Source organism: Dama dama, chromosome 2 (assembly GCF_033118175.1).
Source record: "Dama dama isolate Ldn47 chromosome 2, ASM3311817v1, whole genome shotgun sequence".
Taxonomy (NCBI): Eukaryota; Metazoa; Chordata; class Mammalia; order Artiodactyla; family Cervidae; genus Dama; species Dama dama.
Window position 1 is genome coordinate 2,146,297 of NC_083682.1, and position 18,517 is coordinate 2,164,813.

At 51.2% G+C, this 18,517-nt stretch overlaps 1 protein-coding gene across 5 annotated transcripts in view; it reads left to right on the plus strand.

Annotated features, from left to right (window-relative positions):
• The window catches only part of KCNQ1 (potassium voltage-gated channel subfamily Q member 1), a 362,556-nt gene that overhangs the window by 176,100 nt on the left and 167,939 nt on the right, over positions 1-18,517 (plus strand). The gene's annotated exons all lie outside the window — the stretch shown is intronic.

Below are 18,517 nucleotides of genomic sequence, written 5' to 3' on the forward strand. Positions count from 1 at the left end.
GTTCTGGCTCTCCGGACTCAGGGTCTCCAGGTTGTCCTAATCGTGTGCACCTCTCTCGAGGTGAGGCCCCAGGCTGGCTGCCTTTGCTGTTGCCAGGTGTGGCCTTTGCCTTGCAAATGACTAAGGAAGTCAGGACCCCAACTGCAGGGCCTCCTGGCTGCTCTGTAACCCGAGGACTGGCTGGGCCAGGGAGCCAGAGCGAGATGGGGACAGGACGGTCTCGAGGTGGTACTGTGATCTGACAGGCCCACCTGCCATCCTCCCAGGCCCCGCCAGGCTCACAAGGAGCTTGACAGCACGTGTGGATGGCAGGGCATGCAGAGAAAGCATGTTCAGTCTCAGTGAGAGCCGCACAGAGGGCTGGGAAGCAGTGGACTCAGCACTGGAGCAAGCTTCCGGGCCACCCCTGGGAGTGGGGCTCTGAACTCTGGGCCCATCCTGGAGATGACCCAAGAGGCTCACTTGGTAAGTGAGCAAGGGCAGAGGTAGGACTCGTGCTGGGAACCAGGGGTTCTGGGCAGAGGCAGGTCGGTGGTATTCCAAGGCAGGATGCCAGCTTACCCCTCTGGCTGAGGCCTGTAGCGAATCTGGGGCACAGGAGACCCCCAAGTGTTTTGTGAAAGTCGGGGTTTTGTGACTGGTGTTTGCAGCACAGGTGGCAGGGCCTGCTTATAGCAAGGATGGCCAAGAGCCTGCTGGGACCCGGGACCCTCGTGTGGGTGGATACCACCTAGGCCTCGCTGTACTGCTCAGCGGCCCCTGCTTATCCTCCTGGCGCTCTCTTCCTATCAGAGCTCACTTTTCCTCCCCTCTCACCTGTGGCCCAGCCCCATAAGGCGTCGCAGCCCAGGTGGACGGGGTGGTCACCCATCACCCGTCAAGCTGGGCAATCTTCACCAGCTCCCGGGACCCTCTGAGGTCGCTGCAGGAAGTCCCAGGGTGAGGGTGGTGAAAGACTGGGAGCTGAGGTGACCTAAATCCAAGCTCACAGCTGCCTTGCCTGGTTGCCCCTTTTGAAGAGAGGTCCATGTGTGTCAGAATCTGCAGGCACAAGGTTTTCAGGGGGGCGAGAGGCAGCCCACCTGCCCAGGGAGCCCCAGGAAGCAACTCAAGCTGGTGGGGCTGCGTAGTCAGAGGAACCTGCCCATTCCTTGTCTTCTTTCCTCCAACACAGAGGCCATCTGACCTGACAGCCCCAAGCTCTCTGCCTGCCGTGGGCCTGGGGTGGTCCTTGGGTCGTCACTCCCTGGGCGCCGTCCGTTGGTTATGGGAGGAGGGGCTCCCTCCAGTGCTGGCTGGGCCTAGGCTGTCCTTCCCCAGGAGGGTCCTCGCCCTGGAACCTGTGAAGGCCTTTTGCAGTACAGACCCTGCAGAGGAGCCAGCTGGGAAGGCGGGTGCTGGACTGAGGGGTCTGCAGGGAAGGCTGGGCTGAAGAGACAGTGTGCAGCAGAAAGGCCTCCTCAAGGCCCTGTGATTTGGTCAAGGTTGAGACAGCAGGGGCTCTGCATGTCCCTGTCCTCAAGGGCCAGGGTCCTGCCCGCAGGAACCCAGGGAAGGTGGGGTACAGGCACAGTGCAGGGGACGGCGGTGGGACTTCAGATCCCAGGCGCCCCCAGGGCTGAGGGCTAGGCCAAGGCGCCACCCCACCATGGCGGGGGAAGGGGGCAGCAGTGCTGGGCCCCGCGTTTACCCCGGGCTGCAGCAGCCGGCAGGGCAGCCAGGGGAAGATGGCCAGGCCTCAGTGTCCATGCCGGGCCGCATTCCTCTGCCTCCCGCACAGCCTGCCTGCTGATTGATGCCCGTAATTAAACTCGGCTCCAGCAGCTTGGGGACCCGTCTCAGCTCCTGCAGGCAGCTCAGCCCCATGGACTCCACGCAGGCGAGAGAGCTGCACGCCCTGGAGCGTGTGCAGAGGGCTGGGGATGTGCACAGGGGTCTCGCAGGGGCCAGAGTGGGTGGGAGGCAGTTACTGAAAAACAGATCCATTTTTCTTCAGCATTTGACTGAATGTTAAACGTATTACCATGTTGGGACAGTTCCAGAATTCAAATTAAAAGCATAAATAAAGACACATTTTGTTTCCATCTCAAGCTCTCCCCGCCCGAGGGGCCCCAGGGAGGTGAGGTCACTGCAGCCTTGATTACGGGATGGTCCCTGGGGCTGGGCGAAGCTCCTCTTTCCGGGGCCTGTTGGCCATTGGTGGAGCAAGGGGTCAGGGGACTGGGGGTCAGTGAGCCAGTCTGGTACAACCTAGGGAGTCGCCAGAGAGCCGGGGTCAGGGTGCAGCGGGCTGGGGAGAGAGAGTGGCTCTGGCCACGCAAGCTCCATGGGCAGGGCCCTGGACCCACTCACAGCTCTGGATGGCCAGGCCACAGGCTCACCCGCACCTCTCAGGCAGATGAAAGGGAGCTCGTCTGCCCTTGGGCCCCTACCCTGAGCTCTGCCATAAGGCTGCCATGGAGCAAGTGTGAGGCAGGAGACAGGGCATCGAGGGCAGGGAGTAGGGAAACCCTGCAAGGGGCTCTTGCCCGCCGCGGGGAGGGCCACCCCGTGTCCACCCCTGCGCCTTGCACATGGTGTTCCACCTAGAACATCCTTTCACTCATCGGCAGCCATCAGAGTCCCACTCATTTCTCCAGTGTCCTCGCAGGCCTCCTCCCTTCAAGGAGGCCCAGGACGCCCCCAGGCCAGCTGCCACATCCCCCTCCAGCCCCTGAGGCCCTCTGTACCGGCTCCCTGAACCCTTGTATGGGGCCTGGGTCTCTTTTGGGGTACCTGTCTACCAGCACCCTCATGTGTGGCTGCCCCAGGCCTCTCCTTATCTGGCACCCCTCAAGCTCCAGGCTGGATGAGCTCCAGAACCATGGTTCCTGGGTCCCCCAGCCAGGGCCCAGCCAGCACCTTCCGAGGAAGAGATGAAGCAGAGGCTGTGGGCGCCTCAGTGCTGCTGGCATGCAGGGCCAGGGTAGCTGGGTCAGAACAGGCCTCGGGTCAGCATCTGGGGCTCTGGGCTCCAAGGCTCTGTGTTGGGAAGTCCTCCCCACAGCTGCCGAGTCAGCCAGGACTGGCCTAGCATTCACACCCACCCCGGTGGTTGCACATGGATACCCAGGGCAAGTGGTCCCAGAGCCAGACCCTCTGTGCGCACACCAGTCTCTGGTCTCCCAGAAGGGCCCCCCCTCTCTTCTGTCATGGCCTCCCGGGTAGGCAAGACCCAGCTCTCTTTAACCAGCCACCTCTCTGCCCTGCTCTGCAGGGGGAGAGTCTGGTTAGCACCCTGTACACCAAGACAGGCATGGGGAAGGCCAAGAACCTTCTAGGGAAGAAAGGCAGAGGGAAGGCGGGGCCGAGGCTAGGGCCCCACAGAACACCCGCCAGGTGACTGTGAGCGCAGACACATGCACACACGCCCAGCGAGCATGTACTCGCAGGCCTCCTGCGACATGACAGCCTGGAGATCTTTGAGCAAAACCAGCCCTGTATGCGTTAATTAGAATTTCCATGTCTTCAACTTTCTCCTGGACCCTGCAGAATCTCACGCCAAAACGTTCAAGTTTCTCTTTTCCAGCGAGGCCGCTGTGGCCTGGCTTCCATCCACATCACTACTAACGTCTCCTGAAATCTGCATTTGTCAGCGAGGCCAGGGCCAGCCCCATGCCTTCTGGAAACAAGGGCAAATGTCACAAGACTTGGTCCCACGCTCAGTTCCCTGGACCAGGGTACTAGCTCTATTGGCGGTACCAGGTTTGCCTGGGACATTTCAGAGACATCCGGGGCCCACTGCAGCCCACACCCATGGACCCCAGAAGCGCCAGGCACGGCACATCTGTGAACGTCCAAGCCCCTTTCTGTTTCCCACCCTGCAAACCGTGGTGGGAAAGGACTGAGAGGCCTTGCTGGGGCCAGCGTCCAGGGGGATAAAGGAGGGGGCTTGCCAGGAACAGATGAGGCTAGTTTGTCTTTCCAGGCCAGTGTCCTCTCGTTGGAGCTCCAGACCACCTCTGTCTGCACGAGGTGCCAAGGAAGCCCCTCGGGAGCCCGCCCGGGAGGGCTGTGCAAAGCTGCATGAGTCACAGGCTCCCCGTCAGAGCCTCACAGCCCCGGCCAGGCGCAAAACCGTCTCCGAAATGCACGGGGGGATTAAATGTTCTCCTAATTAAATTACAAGCGAGGCGAGTGGCTCAGTGGGAACAACGGGGGACTGGAGATCGGATGCCCTTCATCTGGAGCCCAGCCGGTCCTGGCCCAGCTGCGGGCCAGCCCCCGAGCCCCCCAACCTCTGGAAGCCTCATTTCCTTCGTGAGCATGCGAGGAGGATGCAGCCCATCCGCTGGGGCCAGTTACTCTGGGGAGTGGGCCCATGGTCTGGGAAGAAGGCCCAGAGGCAAGCATGGGTAATTCTTACTGCCTTAGGCGCCGTCGATAACCCCAGGCCCCGGCATGCTCAGGGCCCGCTCGGCCGTCTCTGCAACGCAGGTTCACAGCAAGGGCGGCATGGACCATGGGCAGTGTTCAGGAGGATGTTCAGGAGAGAAGGCCCACACCCTGGAGGTGGTGGGAGGAGATGACTTCACAAAATGGCACTGGTACTGATGGAGAGACATCTTTGACCGTCAGGGAGTCCCACACAGCTCCCTCCTATGCTTTGCTTGAACCTGGAGGGGGAGACTGAGTCCCAGGGGAGACTGAGTCCCAGGCAGCCTGACCAGGAAGCCTGAGGTGGGGATCCCCTGAGCCAGGGGTGGGAGGAGTTTGGGGCAGACCCAGCCCCTCTGCAGGCCTGCACTGTCCATCTCTCAAGCTAAGCTAGAAAGGCTTGTCCTTATATAGAGGACATTGTTTCAACTTTCCAGTTGAAGGATGAAGTACACAGATCTCAAGGGTACTGTCTCATGCATTTTCGCCCCCTGGGACTTGTGACACCAGCCCCCAAGTGAGGCGACAGAACCTCGCAGGAAGCCCCCAGGTTCCCCCTTCGTGCACTAACACCCAAGAGCAAGCGAGGCCCGGCTTCCAGCAACAGGACCGAGCTCTGCCCACTCTTGAACTTTCTATCAATAGACTCCGACAGTGCACACACATATGTCCAACTCCCTGTGAGCTTCACAGTCGGGCAGAGAGAGCAGGGCCTCCCTCTCCCCTGGCTGGCTGGCACCCCATTGTGTGAAGGGCCTACACCTCCTTTATCCGTTCTCCTCTGACGGCCACTTGGACCATGTCCAGTACAGGGTTGTTATCATCACTGCTAAGAATATTCTGTCTAGGCTCTTTGGGGAATGCACGGGCTGCTTTCTGGTGAGTATGTTGCCAGGTCACTGGATGAGCTTGTGGGCTTTGAGCACACACTGCCTCACAGCTGCCCAAAGTAGGCAGACCATTTCCACCATTTCCACTGCGGGGCATTCTGGCTGCTCCATATCCTAACCCTTCGCATTTTCCGTCATTCCTTTTCAGCCACAATGGTGGGTATCTAATGGCATCAAACTGTGATTTTTTTTTTTTTCTTCAAACTGTGATTTTAACTTGCAGTAATAGCTATGGGTCTCCCTGGTGGCTCAGGGGTAAACAATCTGCCTGTCAATGCAGGTTCAATCCCTGGACTAGAGAAGGAAATGGCAACCCACTCCAGTATTCTTGCCTGGACAATCCCACGGACAGAGGAGCCTGGCGGGCTATGGTCGGTCCATGGGGTCACCAACAGCAGAACACAACTTAGTGACTAAACAACAACAAAGTCAACGGCGCGTTATTATTATTTAGTTGAATACTGTCCTTTGTAAAATGCCCATGTTGGCGGCCCATTTTCTTTTGGGTTGTCTTTTCTTCTGATTTGTAGGCGTTTTCATCCTGGACATGAGTCATTGGTCAGATACATGTATGTTCATTCCAAAGAAACAACACTTCTCCCTCTGCGGGTTGCCCTTTTCCTCTCTTAAGGGTGTCTTTTGATGAACCTTCTGGTCTTAATTTTAACATCATCCAGTTAATCAAACATTTCCTTTCTGGGGAGTGCTATTTGTATCCTATTTAAGAAACTTTGACTACTCCAAGGTCATAAAGATAATTGTTTTTTTCCTAAAGTTTTATTAGTTCACCTTTCACATGTAGATCTGCAATCTGCCTGGAATCAATCTTTGCATCCAATGTGAGGCTAAGGTCAAGGCAGTTTTTGCCCATTTGGATATCCAGCTTGATTCAGTTCCCTTTACTGAAAAGACCGCCCTTCTCCGCTGCCCTACCAGATAAGCACCAGTATAAAGCAGCTCACGGTCTGCACATGGCTCTGTCTGTGGATCCTATTCACTTCGTCGGTCAGACTTTTATCGTTTTTCTTGCCAGTGCCATGTTTCATTATCAGTACAGTTGGATCCCAGCTCGGGACGGCGGGTCATGCAAGCTCCAGCCAGTTCTCCTGCCTTGCTTGGCTGTCTCTGTGCGGCACCTCCAGCCATCGTGTGCCAGTTTCCACAGGAGGCTTCTAATAGGTGGGCCGGCTCCCCGTCTAGTCTCGGGAGGACAAACACCTTTACTATACTGAGTCTTCGGAACGGTGCTCTTGACATGGTCCTCATTTGTTAAGGTCTTCTTTCATTTCTTCTACCATGTCCTGTAGTTTTCAGGGCAGCGGTCAAGCACACCTTGTCTGAGATTTATTCCTTGTTAGCTGGTGCTTGTTGTGGGTTTACCAAGTCTGGGAACATTGCCTGCCAGGGAACTCTGACCACCCTGGGTCACTTCCTCCTGCACAGTGGGACGCTGGGGCAGTTGGCTCACTTCTCTGAGTCTCCATGTCTTCTTGTAGATGTGAGGGATGCGTGTCATGGTGCTGGTGTTAGCCTTTGAAGAGATGGGGTCCGGCATCCAGCTGTGTGCCTGCTTCGGGCAAGTGTTTGATAGGTGTCAGACAGTGTAAAATGTCTCCTTGTGATGCGAGGTCCTGTGGGGATGTCCCTTCCTTGGCCTGAGAGCTTCTGAAATGGCCAGGTCACAGGTCTCCATAGGGCACAGATACGGCCACAGTGTGTCACCTTTAGATGTTGTCCTTGTTTAATGAGATGCACCTTGCTGTTGTTATTCTGTCGCTCAGTCGTGTCCGACTCTTTGCGACCCCACGGACTGCAGCACACCAGGCTTCCCTGTCTCTCACCATCTCCCGGAGTTTGGTCAAGCTCATGTCCCTCAAGTCAGTGATACCATCCAACCATCTCATCCTCTGTCATCCCGTTCTCCTCCTGCCTTCAATCTTTCCCAGCATCAGATGTAACTAGAAAGCCAAAATCCACTGCCTCTCACCCAGGGCTCAGGGCTCATGAGCCGCGCTGTCTGTGACCCACTGCCTCTCACCCAGGGCTCAGGACTCGTGAGCCGCGCTGTCTGTGGAGGGAGGAACCTGACACCTGTTCTGCTAACTCTCCTCTTGGAGGGATGCTGAGGACCGAGCCCCAGAGCAGCCACAAGTGCCCCAGTGTGCCTCTGCCCTCTGTTCTCAGCACAGCTGGGCTCGCCTGCTGAGGATGACACCCTTCTTCATGCAGAGCAAGGACCAGGGCAGGCATGAGGCCTGCCTTCCCCTGGGACCGCACTTGGCAGGAAAGGGAGATGCCACGGGAGTTCTGTTTCTGAGCAGTCCACGGGCTGTGTGGCCCAAGTGTGGGGGCGGTGTTTGTTCACAGCCCTGGTGGCCTTCAGGTGCTTAGGAGAGGGCGACTCCCTGTCATCCCTACAACTTGTGTCAGGGGTGGGAGGGCACACTGCGGCTGGTTGAGACAAAAGCTTGAGTCCTCACTGGGGCCCTTAGAGGAGGCCTGGTGAGTCAGTCCCCTGATTCACAGAAAGATGGGTCTTGCCACCTTGAACCTGGCACTACCCTGGGAGGATGAAGGGCACCCAGGCCTGCAGACCACTCTGGGGCAGCACTGACCTGGCCTTCCAGGGTGCCGGGGCTTCTCAGGCTGCTCCTAAGCCCCTCCACCTAGTATTCACCCTTTAAGATTTACAGGCCCTCCTGGGACGATACAGGTGTCCTCAGCAATGACTGGCTAGCAGGGACAGGTCTGGCTGGAAGTCTATCAGGTCTGGCCTGCCTGTGCGAGTGCCAGGTGGAGGGAAGAGGAAGAAAAGACGAAGGCAGAGGGAGACAGGAGCCCAGGGCTGACCCGAGTCTGGCATCCATGGCATTCTGCCATCCCCACAGATCCAGCCATGACCCCACAATGGCTGTGATCTTCTCAGGAAGTGCTCTCTTCACAAGGGCAGTGGCCCCGGAGGCTGAAGACAGCTCGGGAAAGATCATGGAGAAGAGCAGGGATACCCTCGGCGTTCACAGGCAAGGTCTTCCACTACAGTCAGCACAAGTACAACTTAGTAGGGGTTTACATCAAGCTCTGAGAAGGGAATTCGGGGCGGGGGGCAATTCAAGGAATTTTCAAAGGTAATGTTGACTCTACCTGATTTGTCTTCCAAGGCCTTGGAACTGGGCCATCACATAAGATCAGACTACACTGCACTCAGAATACCGCTCGTGCCACAGCTGTGCCCCTTGGTAAACTGGGGCACACAGCAGGGTGGCTTCCCAAAGCAGTAGAAGACATGTGGGGACTGGAGGGGGTATGTAAGGCTATTCAGGGCACCGGCTACACTCACAGTACGTTCAGCGTTCTTCCCCCCAGCCTCACTTGTGGTTATGGGCAAGACGGCTGCCCTCAGAGAGCCAGCCCCTGAAGAAGCAGCGGGCAGCACTGGGCGGCCAGCTGCTGGTCCTCGGCTTTACCCAGCTGACCTCTGTACCTGCGTATAAAGTTCAGGGCAAAGGCACACTGGGACCTCTGGCTACATCCCTTGAGCACACGCTGGGTGTGTCCACCTGGCCCAGCTTGGTATGCATGGGGGCCCAGTGTCTCCACTCCTGGGTTGGGATGGGGCAGCTGTCCTCAGGCCCAAGGGGACCTTTCTTTCCCTACTTAATCTCCTCTCTTGGGCCTTTTGTAGGTGGGCTTGTTTTTCAATGTTTTCTTTAGGTTCATGTCCATATTTGTGAAGTTACATTGAGTCTCTTCCCATTTGAAACACCTGAATGCTTTCTTCCTGCTCTTCTCTCTGAGCTGCCACATGAAACCCCAGCTGGGTGTGTGGGCTCCAGGTAGAAGCTCATAGGGGCCTGGCTGCAAGGCCAGCGTCATAAGCTGGGGCTGCCTCAGGTGGAGCAGTGCTCAGAGACTGGCTCCCAGCCTGAATGAGGTTGGGGCAGTGTGTGTGCAAGCGGCAGGGATGGGACTGTCCCCAGGGGCTCCAAGGGCATCACCTGAGATGCTCTCCCACTGACCCCTTGCTCTGTGGCAGTGCCTGAAAGCCTGGTGCTAACGGGCCCCCTCCATCACCGGCCTGTCTCATGTGCTGGGAAATGGACTTGGTCAGGCCACACGGTCTGGGTCTAAGGTGGGAAAATATGCCTGCAGATGTCAGGAGATGGAAAGAGTGGGAAATGGGAGCCCTGAGACCAAAAACAGAGGACCTTGCTCAAATGCTGGCAGAGCCAGGTAGGCACTCAACTCTGAACTCTGTGTTCTTTTGCTGTCCCAAAGCAGCCTGTCTCCTCGAGTGGACCCTGCCTCCATCCTACACCAGTCCCAGCCAACTTTCTTCATCACCTGGGCCAAGTGACCTCGGTCCCAGGGGGCTGGTTAGGGCACTCTGCTGAGCCCCAAGCCCCAGTCACTCAAGGCCTTCGGCCTGGCCATGCCCTGCTCATTAGCTCTCTGCTTCCCCCACACTCAAGAACGGGAAAGCATCCCCCAGTTAACTCTGCCGCAGACCATGCCTGGAAGGAGAGGTGGGTGGAGCCAAGTGAGCAGGACAGAAACACTGAAACCTGGGGTCAGAAAGTACACTCAAGTTAGTCTCTTGGGCCACCTCGGGACCTCATACTTATCCAGGAGACCCACATGGGTAAGACCAAGACAAGGATGCTGCCTTTCCCAAACAAGGCAGGAGGACCAGACAGCCGTGAGAAAGGTCAGAAGCCCAACTTGAGACTCCAGGTGCAGGCGGAAAAACTGTGGCCTTCTCCCCAGGTAGCAACGCAGGTCACCACATAGGAAAACAGTCCTGTGAGCACGCCAAGGGCACGGTCCAAGGAGAGAGGAGCGTGACCTTTGTTTAGCAATGGACACTCTGCCGGGGCACCAGGCCACCCTCTGCATTGAGCCCCTAAAATGGATAAATGCTGCTGCTCATCATAGTCCTCATTGACTCTCATGACCTGCGGAAATATCACTCTCTCCATCTGATGCCACCTGGCCACGCAGGTGCAAGTCCCAGTGATTCGGGAAGCTGAGTGTGACCAGCCAGCCCATCATGTGAGGCTGATCACGGACTTGTCTCATTTGCTGGGGCTGGTGTTGGGCTCTGCCTATCAATGTTTAACTCCTGAGGAGGCCAACCTTGGGGCTGGAGAGGCTCAGACTGCAGAGGGGAGAGGGGCTCCTTTCTGCTGTGTGTGTGCAGGGACCCTGGGGTGGGGAGGGGCAGTGTCAGCTCACAGCCAGCAGAGCACAAGCTGGAGGGAAGAGGGCCTTCGGCGTGAGCTCCGCCCCGCGGTGTGCCGGGAAAGGGCGGGGAGCGCTGTGCCCCCACCCCCGCCCCCGACCCCATAGGTGACAGTGGGCCCCAGCAGGACGCGCAGCTCTGAGGACCCCTTCGTGGTTTCCGGTGGCTTCGGATCTGGGGTGCGCGGGCGCCTCATTTGCAATTGCTGGTTGCCCCACAAGGGCCTGGCCTAGGTCTCCCCGCTGGTGGGGAGGAAGGTGTGGGAGCTGGTTTGCCGGGGCCACCCAGTGTGGGCTCAGGAAGGGAAGGAATGTGACCGAGGCCGGGTGTGGCTGAGGAGAGTGCAGCCAGTTGTGGGTTTTTCTTGGGGCCGAGATAGACGTGAGCAGAGATGGAGGCCCCTCTCCCTCTGCCCCCACCACACACACTAGGACCTTTCTTCAGCGTGCGGCTGTGGAGCTGGAGGCCAAGGACACCCTCTGGAAACCTGCATTCCATTCGCTCTTGGCAAAGAACAGCTTCCTGCTTGGAGAAGGTGTGCGCGTGTGTGCGCGCGTGTGCACACAGGGCCATGGGGGCTGGCAGAGGGAGAGGCACGTGGGTGGAGCGATGTTTGATGAGACGTGTAAGGTGACCCCAGTATTTCCCGGCACTGGATGGCACTTGCTCCTCCATCCGGAGGAGCTAAGACAAACACCTGGAGCGGCTGAATCAGAAACGTGCAGGCTGCACTCCTTTGAAATAGGCTCTGGCTTAAAACAGTCACGGCAAAACACGCCTTTGAATCTGAAAGCCAGGACTTTTGCAAAATAATTCAAAAAGTTTGTTGAACCTTAAACCTTTCCTGATGATTCCTTCCTTCTGAAGTTAACTCGTTAAAGTTGCTCCAATCCCAGCCTGGTGCCAGACCAGCTTCCTGGAAACGCTCGCCAACTGCTGGCCTTTGGAAAGACTTGTCACCCTAATAGCTGTTTAAAAAAAAAAAAAAGCTCCCTGGGCACCTTGGCTGCAGGGCCTGAAAAGTCCTTTGTGTCCGCTCCAGCTGCAGACCCGTTCCAGGCCCCGCTCCTGGGGCCGACTGGAGCTGTCTCTCTTCGTTTCCTCTTACAGTGGCGGGTGCTGGGCTGGCTTCTTCCCGCCCAGCTTCTCTGCCAACGGTGCATCCAGGCCTCCCCACACCGAGGTGGGGGCCGGGACGTCCAGGGCAGAGCCCTTGGAAAGGGCGGGTGTGTGAGCATGTCCCAAAAGGGTCACCAGCCGGGGCGTCTCTACGTTTCTTCCCCCTAAAGGGAGAGATCAGGGCCCCCTCCCAGGTCAACCCTGTGTCACTTCCCCAGAAAACCCAGGACCCAGCCAGTTCCCAAGCAGCTTGGTTTCAGAAATGAAGACAACGTGCCTCTTCCCAGAGCAGGGTTTCAGCAACATAAAGCCTGAATGTAAAATGAGGTCTAAGTTGTAGTTTAAAAAAAGAGTTTAAAATGTGAATATGGGTTGGAAGATACTTAAACATAGATATTAGGCGAATCAACAGAAAAATGTACTAAATATTGTCACTGATGCATTAATCAAAATCAAAGATTACCTGAAAATGGAAGAAAAGTTACATAAAAACTCAAGCATTTAAAGAGACGCAGCAGTCAGAATATGTACACTGTTCACTCCTCTTAAAAATCACTCCTCTCAAAATTCCATGATGACAAAACATATGTAGCATTTCATTTCCTAGGAGAGCCTTGTTGATCTGCAGATGGGTGGAGAGCACCCCTTCCCATCAGAGGGGGGCGGGTGGGCTCCCTGGGAGCCTGCCCAGGGCCTGCTCTCACTCCGGCTCTGCCTCTCCCTGTCAAAAACCTCTTTGTGCAGGAGCAGCCCTGCTCCTCGGAGGGATAGGAACCAGAGCCCACAGCACCGTGCCACCGTGCTCCACAGCCCACCAGCCCGGCCCCGCAGTGGGGGCTGCTCGTCCACAGCCTGGCAGAACATCTGCAGGAACTGCAGCACGCCCTTCTTGCCCTATTAAGGTGTTGCTCTTAAAAAGTAATAGTACAGTAGCTTTACACATGCTAGGGAAAACAGATGCAGTATACAAAGGGAAAATGGCAAAATCAGGCTGTCCCCACCCCAACCCTGACTTCCTAAGTTTCCTTTCCTAAAGGTCACTGCTGTCCAAGTTTCCTGCTGTATGTTTTCAGTGTGTTATATGGGCAGACGTATTTATGATATACCTCCTTCTTACACAAGTGGTAGCATCTATCATCTACCGGCAGCTTGCCTTTTTGACTTCAGACAGGCATGCCAGACTTCTTTTTGAGCTGCCCGGACAAGCTTGGTTTATCGCGGGGCAGGACTCCTGAGGGGCACTTCTATCCTGCAGTGTTGCTTGTGTACACACACATCAACAGGTGACCGCTGAGGTGCTGCTTTCTAGTGAGTGAGCTGCTAGGATCCTTGAGAGAACGTGGCCTCTGCTCTCAGCCCACTGGACTGGGCTTTCCCCAAATAGGACTGTGCTCACGGTAGCCCCAGTCTTCATGGCATCGGTTCTGTTTCTGGTGAACACGGGGACCCAGCCACCTGAGAAAGGCACATAGCTGGTGGGGTGGGAGGCCTGTGAGGAGGCTAAAGAACATCATGTTGAGTGTAAATCAGTGAGCCTTCCATCACAGAATGCACAGATGGGCTGCTCATTAAAGCCTGACGAAAGCCCTGAGCATTTTCAAGGGCAACACCGCCTTGACTGCAGCTGGCAGGAGGTGGCCAACAGTTACCTGCTTGATGGCCTGGGCAGGAAGCAACCCCAGGGCATCTGAAGAGAATGGGGCCCTGTCTCTGCGGACATCATGCTGTAAGGAAACGCTTCAGCTTTCAGTAGCGAGCCCTCTCATTTCTCCGTAAGCACTCAGACCCAGTACACACTGTTCAGAAAGAAGACGCCTGTGTGTTCTGGAGATGGATCTATATTAAGACATCTAGTGCTTCTCCTTTTTATTAGCAGCTGCAGAGCATTCCATTATGCCGTAATGTATGGAACAAGTCCCCTATTGATGGATGTATAGGGCAGCCAAAGACAGCCATTAACCATTCAAATATTCACTAATGAACCGCCTGATTTTGAAATTGGTCCCTCTGAAATGTCCCTCCCCACTGAACACTATTGTCTCTCCCTACCCATCTTACCCCTGTCTGTCTCCGTTAATTGAGTCTCCTAGGCTGTCTCTTATCAAATAAAGACAACATAAAGTAAATTACTTATGAAGAAGAACTGTAAATCTTGTCAAGATATGAGATTTCATGAAGTTAAGGGAAATGAAACTGAAGAATTTCTCTTCAGAGGTTAGACAGTTAGGCAGAGTTAAAGCATTTACCCAACTGAAGAGAAAAGCAAGGCTGACACCTAGAAAAGCATTTAAAAGGGGTGCAAATGAAATAATAAAAGATTAAGAGAGGCTCCTTGGTGAAGCCATGAAGCCCTCCCTTCTATAAAACTGACCCTCTGTGTGAAAGTGCTAATGGAGTTCATTATGAAGGGAGAGATGCCCTACTGCAGGATCATGTCACATTTTACAACATTCCATCAGAACCTCTCTCAATTCATTTTTTCTAATGAGGAGGTATCTGCAATTATGACAATGTATATATAGGACAATTTTATGTTCAAAACTATTATTACTACTCCTAAAGGTAACTTCCCAATCAAATCTATTTTTCATGAAATGTTGGTCTCCATTTTAAGTACATTCACTTCAAGAGGTCCACTTCCGCCCATTTCCAGCAAGGTTAAGATAGTTGTGCATGTTTTGATAAGATACTACCAAATAAAGGCTTGTGCCCATTTATACTACTATGAAAATTGTGCAAACATGCCCATTTCCCCACACCTTCACCAATAACTACTACTCACTAGTAGTCACAGCTTCTATCTTCCATTAATTTGATTGATAAGACATGGTATACTGGAGTTTTAATTTACATTTCTTTTATTGTAAACGAGGTATTTATCTCTTTCAATCGGTAAACATTTGTTTTTTCTTCTCTGTGAACCATCTCTCCATACCTTTATTTTTTTAATACCCCTTTTTACTAATTTATAGGAATTCTGTCTTATGTGTTGAAAACATTCTATCCCAATTTTCTTTGATCTTTCAGCTTCTATATTTTTCTGCTGGCAGTATTTTTAAATTTGAGGATTTTTTGTTTCCGTTTTTTGCTTTGCATTTCTTATATTTTATTAAAAGTTGAGTTTGTTTCTGTGAGTCAGAAGCCAGATATATTTTCTTTTCATATGCTGCTCAAATTTTTGGTCCATTTTCTCCCTATGGGCTTCAGAATTTTTAAATTCTGACATAATCAACTCGGGCAGTCTTTTGTGATATGAAATTCTTGTCTTAAATTTTGAAAAAACTTCTGAGATTGTTTTAATAAGTTCTGTGTTTTCTTTTGTCGTCTTTGTTTTTCACATTAAAAAACTTTAATTGATACATGGTTAATTACAGTGTTGTGTTAGTTTCAAGCGTATAGCAAAGTGATTCAATCACACGTACACACTTTTTTTTTCAAATTCTTTACCTTTATAGGTTATTATGAGTATAATTCCCTGTACTATACAGTAGGTCCTTATTGTTTACCTATTTTATATATAGTAGTGTGCATATGTTAATCTCAAATTTCTAATTGATCGCTTCCCTGCCCCACTATCCCTTTTGATAACTGTAAGTTTGCCTTCTATGTCTGTAAGTCTATTTCTATTTGTAAATAAGTTCACTTGTGCCGTTTTTATATTCTACATATGTAGAATATCAGTTATGGGATATCAGTGTCTTGCCTCTGACTTACTTCACTTAATATGAGCATCTCTAGTTCCATCCATATTGCTGCAAATGACATTATTTTGTTATTTTTTATGGCTGAGTAATATTCCGCTGTGTATCTATGTATTTATGTGTGTGTATAACACACATATACATACATATATACACACACACACACACATTTTTTATCCATTCTTCTGTCAATGGGCATCTAGGTTGCTTCCATCTCCTGGCTATTGTAAATAGTGCTGCTGTGAACACTGGGATGCATGTATCTTTTTGAATTAGCATTTTCTCCAGATAGACGCCTAGGAGTAGGATTGCAGGATTGTACGGTAGCTCTATTTTTAGTTTTTTAAGGAGCCTCCATATTGTTCTCCATAGTGGCTGCACAAATTGACATTCCCACCAACAGTGTAGAAGAGTCCTTTTTTCTCCACACCCTCACTTATTATTTATAGACTTTTTAATGCTTACCATTCCAACTGGTGTGTGGTGATACCTCACTGTAGTTTTGAGTTGCATTTCTCTAATAATTAGTGACACTGAGCATCTTTTCATGTGTCAGTTGGTCATCTGTGTGTATTCTTTGGAGAAATGTCTTATCTAGGCCTTCTGCCCAATTTTTGATGGGGTTTGGTATTTTTAATATATATATATAAAACTGTATGAGCTAGTGTATATTTTGGAAATTAACCCCTTGTTGGTAGCATCATTTACAAATACTTTCTCCCAGTCCACAGTTGTCTTTTCATTTTGTTTACGATTTCCTTTGTTATGCAAAACCTTTTAAGTTTAATTAAATCCCACTTGTTCACTTTTGTTTTTATTTTCATTACTCTAGGAAACAGATCAAAAAAAAAATTGCTGTTATTTACATCAAAGAGTGCTTTACCTATATTTTCCTTTGTATGTGCGCTCAGTCATGTCCAACTCTTTGCAATCCCATGGACTGTAGCGCACCAGGCTCCTCTATCCATGGAATTTTCCATACAAGAATACTGGAGTAGGTTGCCATTTCCTTTTCCAGGAGATCTTCCCAAACCAGGGATCACACCTGTATCTCTTGCATCTCCTGCACTGGCAGGTGAGTTCTTTACCAGCTGAGCCTCCAGGGGAGCCCCTCTGTTGTTTATTATATTTTCCTCTAGGAGTTTTATAGTCTTGCATTTAGATCTTTAATCCACTTTGCTTATGTTTGTATATGGTATTAGAGAATGTTCTAATTTCATTTACATGCAGCTGTCTAGTTTTCCGAGCACCATTTAAGAGACTATCTTTATTTCATTATATATTCTTGCCTCCTTTGTCATAGATTAATTTTCCATAAGTGCATGGGTTTATTTCTGAGTCTTCTATCCTGTTCCATTGATCCCTATGTCTGTTTCTGTGCCAGTACCATACTGTTTTGATTACTGCAGTTTTGTAGTTTAATCTAAAGTCAGGGCAGCTGATCCCTCCAGCTCCATAATTCTTTCTCAATAGTGTTTTGTCTATTCAGGATCCTTTATGTTTCCATACAAATTTTAAAAATTTTTGTTCTCATTTTGTGAAAAATGTCATAGGGGTTGCACTGAATCTGTAAATTGCCTTGGGTAGTACAGTCATTGTTAACAATATTGATTCTTCCAATCCAAGAACACAGTATATCTTTCCATCTGTTTGTGGTCATCTTCAGTTTCTTTCATCAGCATCTTATAGTTTTTGGAGTAAAGGTCTTTTACCTCTTTAGCTAGATTTATCCCTAAGTATTTTTTTCTTTTTGATGTGACGGTAAATGGGGCTGTTTTTTTTCATTTCTGTTTCTGATTTTTCATTGTTAATGTACAGAAATCAACAGATTTCTATATATTTAGTTTGTAGTCAGCAACTTTACTGAATTCATTGACGAGTTCTAGTTCATCTTCTGGAAGCATCTTTAGGATTTTCTGTATATAGCATCATGTTATCTGCAAACAGTGACAGTTTTACTTCTTTTCCAATTTGGATTTCATCTTCTTCTCTGACTGCTATGGTGAGGACTTCCAAAACTACGCTTAATAAAAGTGATGAGAGTGGGCAGCTTTCATTTCTTACATTTAAATAGTGCTCTATTTTTATATAAGGAGTTATTAAATTCAATTTATCTTCTATGTGTCTAACTAGTTATCCCAACACTATTTGAATGCATCATCATCTATCTACTGACTTAAATTGTTATCTTTATCATATTTCAAACTCTCATTTATGTGTATCCATTTCTAGACTGTCTTATGGATCACTGATGGGCCTCATGATGGGCCAGACTCAATTATTTGACTTTCAAACTTTAAGATATACTTATGAGTACAGAGTTTCCCTCATCTCTCTAACTCAAAAGAGGAAGCCACATTTCACACAGTACAGTCAACCAGGGAATCCATGGCATGGCCTCAGACCAAATCACTCTAGACACAGGATTGGCTCTTGAGTTGGACATGAAGCCTGGAGTATCTGTGGCTGAGTCCTTGTATTGGCAACTAATAAGGTAAGGGAACAGGAGCACTTGTTTCTTCCAGGCTCACACAGCCGAATCCAGACAATGGATGCCCAGAGGTCATGGGTCTGACTCATGTAGGGTCAGTAGGGGATAGGGGGCCATTTCCTACTCATGTATGATCACAGTTTCAGGGCATTTTATGAAAACTGAATTCAGTAACTCAAAAAGTAAATAAGCCTAATTCAAACAGGAAAAGAATGGCAATAAGAAAAATCTGTAAGGTGTAGCCAGTCCCTCCCTTCCCCAGGCCAAGGAAAATAATGGGCATGATAAACTGTTATAGTTGAAGTGATGTTATAACCAGTGCAGGTCAAAATGGTTTCACATCATGACCTGGACAACAGTGACTCAGTTTCCTTATCTAATCTAGGTCACCTGTACCAATGTGGCTTTTCTAGCCTCATCCATGTGAAACTGGCCCGGAGGAACATGGCTCCTGTCCCCTGCCCTCCTGGCTTGGGTGCTCTCCTTTACTGGCCTGTAAACAAAAAGTAGTGTTTAAGAGCAGATTCTAGAGCCACAGCAGAGCAAGCTCACAGACTGACTGCACCACGTCCTACCTGCTGGACCTTGGATGAGTCATTTAACCTCAGTTTAGTTTTCCCATCTATAAAATGGGGATAATAAGAAAAGACTGCCTTCCACA